The 12,769-nt window shown below is 39.6% G+C and overlaps 1 protein-coding gene and 1 pseudogene across 3 annotated transcripts in view; one reads left to right on the top strand and one right to left on the bottom strand.

Moving 5' to 3' along the window:
* Lypd6 (LY6/PLAUR domain containing 6) overlaps positions 1–12,769 on the bottom strand; it is a 126,236-nt gene that overhangs the window by 88,376 nt on the left and 25,091 nt on the right. The gene's annotated exons all lie outside the window — the stretch shown is intronic.
* Positions 145–1,217, top strand: LOC109698269 (metallophosphoesterase MPPED2-like; annotated as a pseudogene).

Raw genomic sequence — 12,769 nt, 5'->3', positions numbered from 1 at the left:
CCCATCTTTTGCTCCGGAAAGTTGTGAATTGCTCATGCCTATAGGGAGGAAGGACGGCACATGGGATTCCTTCTCAAAGCAAAGTTACCATAACGGTCGATGAGTACAGCTCAAACCCCACCCAGGCATTCACGCACTGCAACATCAACCAGAGCAGATTCCAGCCGCCACATGGACATATGGTCGACCCCATCCCAGATGACACTCCAAAACCAGCGGGCCACACTCCAGAACAGATGGTATCCAGATGCCTTATGGGGACATCCTTCTCCACACAGGCGATTTCACCAAGCTGGGACTGCCCTCAGAGGTTAAGAAGTTTAATGACTGGTTAGGAAACCTGCCATATGAATATAAAATAGTGTTTGCTGGGAATCATGAACTGACATTTGACAAGGAATTCATGGCAGACCTTGTTAAACAGGACTACTACCGTTTCCCCTCTGTGTCCAAATTGAAACCAGAGGACTTTGACAATGTTCAGTCTCTCCTGACAAGCAGTATTTACTTACAAGATTGGGAGGTAACCGTGAAGGGATCGAGGATATACGGTGCACCCTGGACCCCGTGGTTTAATGGCTGGGGCTTTAACTTACCCAGAGGTCAGTCTCTGCTGGAAAAGTGGAACCTCATCCCTGAGGGCACTGACAGTCATGACACATGGACCTCCTCTAGGTTTTCGAGACTGCGTTCAAGGAGCTTCAAAGGGTGGGCTGTGTGGAGCTGTTGAACACAGTCCAGAGACGAGTCCGGCCCAAGCTTCACGTGTTTGGTGGAATTCATGAAGGATATGGCATCATGACCGACAGTTACACAACGTACATTAATGCCTCAACATGTACAGTCAGCTTTCCACCGACCGACCCTCCGATTATATTTGACCTTCCAAATCCACAGGGCTCCTGAAGCTCCCAATGTCCTATTGGAATGTGAAGGAAGGTCTACAAACTGCCATTTTTCTAATTATAAACTTACATTCTCTTCCTTGTTTATTTCCAAATCCTGTGAGTTCTTTTTGTAAATTGTTGGAACAAAAAATTGATGCTAGAGGTTGTGCTTTTTATTATTTTTTAAATAAGGCATCCTTTTGAAATCAAAGGAGCATTGTGAATTTGTAAAATGACTTCTGTTTTCTCAAAGGCCACGCCATTGTAAATTGTTAGTGTTCACCAAAGGACAGCCAAGCTTTCTTTTAAAAAGTGATTTAAAAAAAAGTCTTATTTTAATATGCTTTAAGCTGGAAGAAAAAGAAACAGGTAGGCAGTGTTTGAAAAACCACCCAGATTTGCACACCTGTTTTAAGAGTATTGTTTGAAGTATTTTATTTTTTAATGTTTTGTTGTGGTTGTTGTTTTCTTGGTAATGCTTCATTTTTGTAGATACGGCCCCAATTTAGAGCAATCTTCTCAACAGAAGTAGGCGTGGAAAAGCCTTCTCTTCACACTCGGGCTATAAAGAAGACTGTGTTAAGGGAAGAAAGCAGCCCTCATTCAAAGGATGACTTAGTTAGTGAGATCCATGTCATGCTTATACAAGGTTTCATTGTTCCTTTTAAATTATTTTAGCTTTAAAAATATGGAAATGGAATCTGTCAAGAGCAGATATTTCATGCAGTAAAAACATGAGCATGCCAACTCATAGGGGTTTATATATATGTAAGTATTTTTTTGTGTGTTATGACTAAGTTAGGAGTTTAATATTGTCAAGGACAGTACAACTGCAAATGGATGCTGTCTAGCAGCACATTAGAAGTCTGAAAGGACTGACACATTTTCTCAGAACTCAAGGTCTTAAAGAACTTGAGTTAAATCTAGGTACAGTTACAAGCGTGTATAGACTTAAATGGATACAATGGAAGCTAACTAAAATAAGGCTTAGTTGTCCTTAGTTGTCCTTCTATTTAAATACCCTGAATTGTCTTCTTACTTCCTTTCCCCCTTCCCATTTTGTACCGTGTGTCGATGCAATCTTCGCTAGCACAAAATATTGTTGTTAATAGTCATTTCTGTTTTCCCATTGTAAATGCTGTTGAGCTTTATTCTATTTTATGTTTTCGTGAAATTTAGGAAAGCAGTTGTTTTCTTTAAATTTATTGTGATATTCTATATCTAGCAGCCTTTATATGCAAATAAAATTGCAAGATTTAAAAAAAATAGCGTAAGACAAAAGTGACACTGAAATGACTAGCTCAGGTGACAGATGAATGTTGATGCTGATAATTGGTCCAAACAACAGAGAAAGTGGGACAGGTTGGGGGGAGATATGTTTCAAATATGCTTATCAGAAACCTTAATGGTGTCAAGGAAAAAGGGAAGACCTGCAGAAATGTCATGAGATGCTTACCAGAGCCAAACCAAACTAATGCCAACACCACACCTACAGAATTGTTAAGCAAATTGTAAAGTCTCTTTTCTTTATAAAGAAATAAGCCTTGGGTGTTTCGTGATAGCAATGAAAACTGACTAATGCAGACACTAACAATCATTGTGTGCCTCCTATGTACCAGTCACTACACTTGCATATGCTCCTTCACTTGCTTCTCCTATTTGGCATGTAAATGCCCACAGGGGCCTCAGAGAAGTCCTGAATCATGGAAATCAATGATGTGAAGCACAAATAATAGCCTCTGTTTTCTGTCTTGTCTTCTATGACCGACCTCCCCTTAGCATAACCTGTTTTTCATAATATTGCTTGTATTTGTATTGTGTCTTTATATTCTTTTCCACCCCCTGCAAGATTCTCATTCTTCTCCATGTTGACAATCACAAGAGTACTCATACTACTCCTAATTTTGAGGGTGGATAACAAAATGATAAAAATATTAATATTTAAAATTAAATTCATATTTTGGCCTAATGTTTAATTTTCCTGGGCTAGGTTCCATATTACCTTTTCTGTGTCCCACTTCTAGCTACCCATTCCTTTCTTCCTTTTTTCAAATAAATGACTTCCCTCAGTTGACCACCCTGCTTTATGTTCTGTGCATTGGTTCACATTCTTCCTGCTTCCTTCTTGCCATCTCAGGACATGCACATTTAATACAGGTGGCCCACTTCAAGTATCATCTTCTATTTAAAGCTATCCCTGAACTGAGTTGGTCAGTCCCTAATTTTGCAGCACTCTGTACCTCTGTCATGATTTCTTCTATGACTCTTTACCATAGACTTGTTACATGTGTAACTAAGTCTTAAGTTTCTAGAGACAGAATAATTGATGTTTGTTGCTTGATTAAACGAACATTATGACAGGAAACAGCAAGTGAATTATTTGTTCTCTCTAATGAAAAGAAATAGTCAAACCCATTTACAGGTCCAGAAAACTTATTTTGTTTATTTACCATCAATAATTAAAGGTGAGAACTTTAAAATGTGGTACTATTTTTAAGTACAATTTATTGCTTGATTTAGACAGCAAAGAATAAACTATGCACACGATATGTTCAACAAAAGTGGACTGGTTAAAAATTTGTTTTTGGTTTATTTACTCTGCCATTATATCAAAACAGACTAGGGGAAAAAGGAGCAGAAATTGAATTATCAGTACCTTAAGTTTCATGCTGCAGTGGGATTTCAACTTGTAATATTAAAACATTTATTCTTGTTCCACCTGTGCTGAAACAGATAGTTTTACCCTTCAGGGATATATTTATGGCCATATCAGTCAACAAGTTCAGAGAAACAGCTCCCAGGGAATATGATCTCTACTGATGGCAAAAGTAAAGTAATCATGTTAACATGTGCTAGGTGAGATTGTTATTGACGAGCCCATCTATTAAAGGGAACCCTGGCAAAGAACATCAGGTAACTGCATGTCCAAATCCTCCCTCCATTCTAAAAGACAATGCCTTTCCTGCAAAAAAAAAAATCTTACTTGGTGTCAATTATAAAGCAAACATATCAGATAGAGACATAGTCACTTGAGGCTAAAACTCATAAAGCTCTCTTCAGGAGGCAAAAAATAATTCAATGGTTAATGTCAATCAGGGTGGGATAACGAGATAGGAGATGAAAATACAAGATTTAGAAATCTCCAGCTACTCCTTTGGGAATGCAATATTACTGAATGGCTGTCAGAAGCAGAACATAAGTGAGTTAGCACCATATGAGGGGAGGGAGAGAATGGCTCATCTTTGAGTGAACCACATAGAGTCCTGCTAAATTTTTTAAGAGTTGCATGTTAAGTGGATTTGGAAATTTTTCTCAGTCTAAAGTGCATGCAAATGAACCTGAATAAAGAAAAGAAATAAGGAAACAAAGAAACATATGTTATACATACATAAAAGATCAAATATTTCCTAAGGTAGTTATGAAATTTTAGACTCATGGCTGATTCATTCATCCTGAGAAAACATTTAGCCTTTACAAAAGGGCACCATTTCCTGGACCAAAAGCAGAGGATGAGCCTCACCATTTCACCTTTTCATCTGCCTTTACCTGAGCTGCCACTCCCCCCTTGCATTATGAAAAGGAAGATGAGGGTCTCTGGGGACCGAGGGAAAAGATCAGAAGAGATCTGCTCTAACTCACCAACCCAGGAACTATCCTCCTGTTTACAATGTCTTGACCCAAGTTCTTGCTGAGATAAGGAGGAGGGAGAGAAGACAATCTAGAAGAGGCCAGGTAAATATGATTGGGAAGAAAGAGATGATGTCTGTGTACAGGGAAGGGAAACATCTCATATGTATCAAGATCCTCCAGATAATAGTGATTCTCCTTCCATGAAACACAAGAAAAGGGCCACCAATGACAGGTTCATACAATGTGTTCCCATTGTCAGCCACAGATGATGGTCTTCCCCAGCTGGGTCAATGAGCTCTCTTCTCCACAAATGTTGAATCTGGGACTGAAGAGAGCATGAGTCAGTCCTGTGTGGTGGCATAAACCATGTGAGCATGACATTGTTTGCACCTGGTCTGCATTAAGAAAGAATGAAACCAGCAAGCTGAGAGATTTAAGGAAAAAAAAAAGAGGGGTACTGGATGATAAGGTCCAGTGATAGCCTTGTCCTTTCAGCAGTGTCACTATTCATCTCTTCCTTCATTATTCTACAATTAATAAAATAAGGGAGGAGTGGCATAGTCTGTCACCATAGCTAATCACACAGACCTGGAGTACAAATACCAGTCCTGAGTCCACAGAGATTAAGCCAAATGCAAAAAAGGGGGCGGGAAAGACACATTCTGTACCACATGAGACAATCCTTTTAAATAAATTTTCCTAAGTTAGAGTTGAATGTTTGTTGCTTATAAGCAAGAGTCTAAATACTTAATATGAAAAAATAAAGAGTTTATGCCTATGTGCCTTCAAATACAGAGACTGAGAAGGATAACTTGTTTGAGAAGCGAAGACCTCCATGCCATTCAGTCATATGAGTACACACATACTTTGTCTTGCTGATAGTGTTCTTGAGGAACTGATGATGGATCTGCATGTCTGTGTGTGGGGGTTTATCACTATCAAGTCTTCTCTTAGCCTCAGCGGGTAAACCAACATCTCTTCTCTCTCATTCAAGACAATCTCAAGGAAATGGGAGATTACTGTAGGGAGTAGCAATCTCAGATAAGTCTTAAAAGTTTGTAACTTTCTAAAACTATACACAAGACTTTGAAAAAATATATAAAATGCTAATGTTTGTGATAATAATTAGAAAACCAGGTCTCATGCAAGTAACCAAAATTGACACTTGAAGACATTTAATTTCTACTGCTTCTGTATAAATTATGTACCTTAACAAAACACAGTGTCACTCAAAAACTGTACAGCAATCCTAATAAGTTTTAATATTTAAACATATAATGCTGAGTTACATGATAGTTTTCTTGGTCACATCTTGGTACACTACTCTACTGGCCTGCAATATTAAAAACATTCTGAATTAACAGTCAATATAACTTTACCAGATGCAAGTTTTGTCCCACAGGAAGAAATTTAGTTAATTAGGTAAGCTTTAATTAAATAAATGCAAGTTCTCTTGATAACAATGTCTCAATGGCTACTTGTTAATACCTAGGTACTCTAGACCTAAAAATCCACAGTTCCTCAGAACCCCAAATGTCCCGAATTTTGGGGGCTCAGGAGCTGCAAAGGACAATACATCTGCACACCATGAGTGGGCACAGGAGGCCCCACTGTCAGTCAGACCTGTGATTATATATGCAATACTGCGAGGGTTAGTTTCTTCTCTACATTTTGCAGGTCATTAATATTCTTGAAGTTCTATTCACGCTTGCAGCAGATTGGCATTTTCAAAAAGTAAAAGGTCAGTTGCACTCCCAAGCCCCTCACACTGAAAGGTGGAGAGAAAAGGTAAGCGCAGGTAATTGAGGGACTGACTTCATGGTTTTCCTTCCTACAACACAGATGCATTCCTTAATATGAATTAGATAAAAGGACCACAGACAGCCACTGGAGCCCTGTCTAGTCTCTTCTAGACACTCTCACAGAGCACCATGTATTGATGCTGCATCTCTATATTAAATGGTTTTGCCTTTTTCTCTTAAAATGTTATAGAGAAGATACTAGAAAAATAGCCTGAGCTACCAGGAGCAACCTCTACAGCTATTATCATCACTGCCCCTACCTACTACCTGCTTCATCCACCAGGGCAACTGTCCATAAAATGCTGCATATGGTGCAAGTGTGCTTATGGGGAGGGGGGACTGTAGAGCACATCTGGGAGGAGACACTCACAGGACCTTGTTTGCCTCTGTCTGATCTGGCCATTGTCCCTTACTTGCACCATTTCACACCAGACTTCAGGACAGAACTCCCTTTAATAACAGCAAGAAACACTACTAATTTCAAATTTATTTTCTGAGAAAAGGTTAGATCAAAAAGAATTAACCTAGAAGGTAACACACACGCACAGGAAATTAATGTGAGTCAACTCCCTGTATAGCTATCCTTATCTCAACCAGGAACACTTGTTCCTTCCTATTATCGCCTATACTCTCTCTTCAACAAAATTAGAGATAAGGGCAAAATAGTTTATGCTGGGTATTGACGGGGTAGGGGGGAGAGGGAGGGGGTGGAGTGGGTGGTAAGGGAGGGGGTGGGGGCAGGGGGGAGAAATGACCCAAGCCTTGTATGCACATATGAATAATAAAACAATAAATAAAAAAACAAATTTATTTTCTAAGGAAAACTTTAGCCCCCAGTATGGAAGGCAGAACCACTCCAGTGACTCTTCATTAGAGCAGCAATCCTTACCATGTGCCCCACAGCTTCCATCCTCATCTGTGGAGTGACAGAAAATTTTCATTTACAACATGAAGAGTCAGAGAAAAGAGTCTTAAAAACATCTCAGGGTATTTTCTTCATGAGCATATTTAGGTTTGTATGAGTGAAGTTCAAAATCCAAGTCACATATGAACAATTTTTGCAGAGGGAGGAGTAACCTGATGTTCAAATTCATTTGCCTGTCATTTTGAAGTAATTCATCTCTAAAATTTCTATGACAATTCTACAGTTTCCCAGAAAACGGCACCGACCATCTGTAAGTAAAAACAAAAGCTCTCTATAGTATACATCACAGGTTCAAAGCACTTTGGCACTGGCAGATTGAACACGTTATTAAAAGAATTGAACTGCAAGAACAGCCACCATAATTACACAGCAGCTGGTCTAATGTTGACAAAACAACTTTTAAAGTTTTTCAGAAGCCTTAAAGGCTAATCAATTAAAAAGGCATGAATAGTAATGTGCATCCTATCCTTAGCACTGCAAGTGACATCGCCTGCAAATTCAGTGAGGATTCCATTTTGTAAGATCCTACAATAAGCTGAACACGTGAATGAATTTTAAGTTGTGTCTAGGTGAGATGATTGTAACTAAAATAAAATAACTTCATAAAACTCAATTATAAACATCAAACTTAATGAGCATTTCTATACCAGCAAAGTTATTATCAAAATGACAACAGCTCATGCCAAAATTTGTGCTTACTTTACCAGGAGCAGGCACTGAAATAGTGGAGATTACTGCCTATATTCACCAGCAATGTGCTGAGGCACAATGAATGAATCAATGTATGAGAGTTGGAAAGAGCTCATACCCTGCATTCAAGGTACAGTGTGACTTAATCCTATTGCCCAGAATTAGGATTGCCTGGGATGTCCTTGTGAAATGGCCTTCTCTGACAGGACCAGCATGTATTTCCTTAAAGTCCAACTGAAATACAAGTCCACCTCCTGCAAGAAGCCTTCTTCAGACATCTCACAAGGCTCTCATCTTAGTTCATTTTGGAATCCCTTACAATGAGAGAAGCAGAAAGGATTTTATATATCACTGGATCCATCCTCTTTAGGGTCCAGATAATAAATATTTCACGCTTTGTGTGGGCCATGAAATGTCTCACAACTACTCATCTCTACCACTGTAGGGCCAAAGCAGTCATGGGCAGTACTTGAGCAAATGGGCATGGTTGTGTTCTAATAAACCTTTATTTACAAAAGGAGGTGGCCAGCTGGATTTGGCTGACTCCTGCTCTTCCAGCATGAGTCCACTTTTTCCCTTCAGTATGTAGAGTGAACACCTTGTATAAAGGGGGTTAACCTTACAGCAGCCTGTTTTCTGAACATTTCCCTTCTACTGACTGAAATGAACAACTCTGTAAATTTGTGGTCACTGTCACATCATCTTCATATCCATCACTCTATGTCCTCTCCTAAATCCACTCATTCCCCAGAGTACTCTGCATAAATAGACCTGCAAGGACTACTTCTTTAATTAAAGAAAAATGCCACCAGTTTTGCATTCTGGAGCCCCAGAAAGGAAGTCTAATACCTCTTCCACCTGACAGCCATTTATGAATTTGACAACAATTGGATATGGCATTTACTGTCTTCACTGTTCTTTGGGGATCCATCTCCTAGAGTGTTTTATTGTTAGGCTTCTTCTTCCATGCACATGTTTTTTTCTTCCTCATTTAGATGGCAAGTGAAGCATAGTCCCCGGCACACAAGCTCCATTTAGTTTATGGGTGAAAGTAGCAGAATGACCACAGAAATAGCAATCAACAAGTCTTTTTAAACACTGTCCTATGCAAATTCTACTTGGATAGCTTGTGGTGAGGGAGGTGGACAGTTCACCACAGCAGCAATGAGACTGCTTCTCCGATGTCAAACTGAGTTAGAGGCAAAAAACTGCTCTCCATTCTCTACCATCCTCTATGATTCTAGAGTACAGTTTTTTCTGGCACACTCACAACACCCAGATCCCCTCAGGAATTCTGAATTTGTGCCCATTATGTGCACTGGTCATAAACTCAACCCTTCATTGGCTCACAATGTCCCTATCTTAGTCATTTTAATATCCTGTGTTATTCGGTCCTCTTGTTAATAAGACCCATCCCACAGGAGTACATCACCTTCGGTATTTAAGTGAAGGCACATAGTAGGGCTTCAATAATTCACCTTTAATTTAAAACAAGCTCCTGAAGAATGTGTCTTATGAATCTACAATCCTCCTCAAGGTATGAAATTGGGTTCCTTGCAGAACTCCTTCTTTCAAGACACTAGGAAAATGAGTGTCTTCCAACGTTAGCTCTATCATCTACTCCCCAAAACTGTTCTATCACTAATAAAATAGTCAAATAGACTACTTTTTAATAAGTGACAATAAATGAATGTGTGAGAAAAGGGATCACCAAGACCACAAGAAATTCATCTTATTTAACATAATTCTAACAGTATTCTATTCCTGCTCAATGATTGCTACAGTCAAGCCAGCACCTATGAGACTCAATTCCACAGGTACAAATGAGTACAGGAGAGCATATTTCAGGAAGGTGGTATGTCCTGTATGATGTCCAGTTACTAAAAGTAACCAAGGGTGCCATGTCCCTGCATGAAAAATATGCCTGTGGACACACAGAAGAGTGACAGGGTAGTATGGGCATCTATCTACCCCATGTACCAGGCACAGGGGCTGTTAATTTAGGTTTCACTGTCAATAGTGTACAGCAGCCACCAGTCACATGTAGCTACATAAATTTAAATGAATGAAAATTAAATAAGGTCCAGTATCTCAACTGCACTAACCAAATTCCGAGTGTTTACAAGTCACAAGTGCTTACTGCTTAACATACTGGCCAGTATATATATAGAACATTTCTGTCACCACACAACAGAATAAAAGTTCTACCAAACAGTGCTAGAGGGTCCACAGATTCTTTATCCATCCCTGTTCCATTCACTGATGCTGCTCTCCAGCCAGCACCTACAGGACTCAAGGGACACAGACAAATTGTCAAGTCTTACTAGAGTTATTCTCTGACTGGATCTGAGAAAGGGCTCTAAGCACTACATCAACTATTAAAGGATCTACTCAAAAAAGGGCCACTCAGGGAAAAGGCTGACAAATTCCATCAGTACTTGGCCATCCCTGTGGCATCTTACCCTGCATCCCTTAGAGGTCCAGATTCCCACTAGTTCTTATAGGAATGTATCCTTCAGCCTGTCTTAGCATATTGCCATTTGTTATTCTGATCTGCATTCAAGTATTTAACAAAAGATATGGCTACTTATTTTGTTTTGTTTTGTTGACTCAGGTCTCACTGTGTAGGCAAGGCTGGCTTTGAACTCATGATTCTCCTGCCCTCAGCCTCCTGGGTGCTAGAATAACAGGTATGTGCCACCACATCTGGATAAATGAGAATGTAGAATATCACCCCTGGTTATCCCAAACAATGCCCACCACATTGGGTTTTTGGGATTTTTGGTGGCAGTTTGGTTTGCTTTGGTTTGGGGGTGGCGGGGGGTGGCGAGGCATTCTTAAAGGAAAATGAGCAAAGAAATACCTAAATTCTCTTACTTCCTCCTTTAGGGAGATTTGCCAAGTCTTCTGCTTTCACAACTCCATGAGAGAGAGAATAAAACAGAACTTGGTTCCTATGCAGATTTTAGTACAATATGGAGAGAGAAGACAAGAGGCAAAATTTCCCCAACCATTTGTTCTAGAGTCCGCATCCTTTGTATTACTTTATGGGGTTCATTTTGGCTTCAATAATCACGCTGCATCAAAAAAGAATGTAGAAATTCTTTTTTTCTGCCTTTAAAAAATTTGACTCCAAAGTTCCAGGGAAAGCATTAAAACACTTACATGCCTTAGATTTATCATCAGACAAGTAAAGTTATTCAATAATAAGCCTCTAGGTAGCACAGCATATAATTTTTTATCAGCTATGCTGAAATTTCCATGTCTCAAAACCTAAGAACAAGAGAAAACTGCTAATAAATTTGAATTTTTCCACATAGTTACTTGGGAGAACATGAAATTATGAGAGGAACTAAATTCAAATTCCAGGCTGCTTTCTGAAAGATGAGATGACCTCCTGATAGTCTATGAACTCTGTGAAACATCTGTTTTGATAACATATGTACTTAAAATTCCCCACATGTCAGTTTCAATTTACTACAAAATATAAGACAGCACCAGCTGCAAAGGTAAGAAGGAAAAGCTGTTAGGGAATTGCCAGGGAAATATGAAAGATTTTAATGGAACAATTTGCATATCATGATTCTAGGAAATTGACGAAGCCAAGCTGAAACTCCATGTCACAATTCTTTCACACATGTTAAAATTCTACCATGACTTTGGCATATTTTCCTTTCTACCTTCCCAATAAAGGACGCAAGTGTGTTTAATTCTAGTACCTTTTAACCAAACTGCCTTCCCCACCTTATGTCTAACATCTGCAAGGGCCAGTTTAATTCCCACACTTGCCATGAAGGTCTTTATCTCAAGTCTACAAATTCCTACCTCTCTCTGCACCTACTAACAAAGGACCACACCTTATCTACTTAACTGTCCACACTCTGTTTCTGACATCAAGATCTAATGTCTTTGCTCTTGGGGATTTGGCCCCCATGTCATGGCTTTTACAAAGATTATGAAATTCCTGAAACTCTTATCTCCAGCCCAGATCACTCTCCACAGCTCATATTTGTATTCCTAACTGCCTATTCTACATCTTCCATCCAGTTACTAACCAGGCCTGACTCTGCTTAGTTTCCAAGATCAGAAAAGATTGGGCACATTCAGGTGGTATAGCCGTAGATGCCACAACTCCATTGAAAACCTAATAGGTACCTCAAATCGAAGGTGCCCTCTCCAGATCTGCTCCTCTTCAAATTTTGTGTCCCAGTAAGTGACAATGTTAACCTTCCAGTTATCAGGCCCTACACCTTGGGATCATTGTTGACACTGCTTTCTCATTCATGCCCCACATCTCATCCATCAGTCAGTCCTCCACTCTTTCCAAATAGTCACGAAAGCCCTTTTCACCACCTCCACTGCAGCCACCTGCATAACATCATCTGAATTATTTCAGCAGCCTCAGAGTCTCCCTCCTTTCAACCTCACCCTCCCACTATTTATTGCCATGGTAGCTAGTGAGCTTTTAAATCATACATTTAATCAGATCATTCCTTGGTGAAAATCTTCAAACAACATAGTATAAAGCCCTGCAGGATGGACAGGCAGCCTGCCCCTTATATTTAGAAATTTTACCACTGCCCTCTGGCTAACTCCACTCCTACCACTGGTCTGATGGGAGAGCAAGCCCGGCATGAGGCCACCACGACATATTTGTATTTCTGCTGGGAGGTGTGTTAGTCAGCTTTCTGTTATTATAACAAATACCTGAGATAATCAGCTTAGAAAAAGGATAGCTTTATTTTGACTCTCAGTTTTGAAGGTTTCAGCCCACAGTTATATCACAGCAGGAGTACATGTTGGAGGAGGCTCATTTGCCTCATTGCCAGATGTTA

The sequence above is a fragment of the Castor canadensis genome, chromosome 4 (genome assembly GCF_047511655.1).
Source record: "Castor canadensis chromosome 4, mCasCan1.hap1v2, whole genome shotgun sequence".
In the NCBI taxonomy this organism is placed as follows: domain Eukaryota; kingdom Metazoa; phylum Chordata; class Mammalia; order Rodentia; family Castoridae; genus Castor; species Castor canadensis.
The sequence above is the reverse complement of the archived record's forward strand: the minus strand, read 5'-3'. Positions and strand labels throughout refer to the sequence as shown.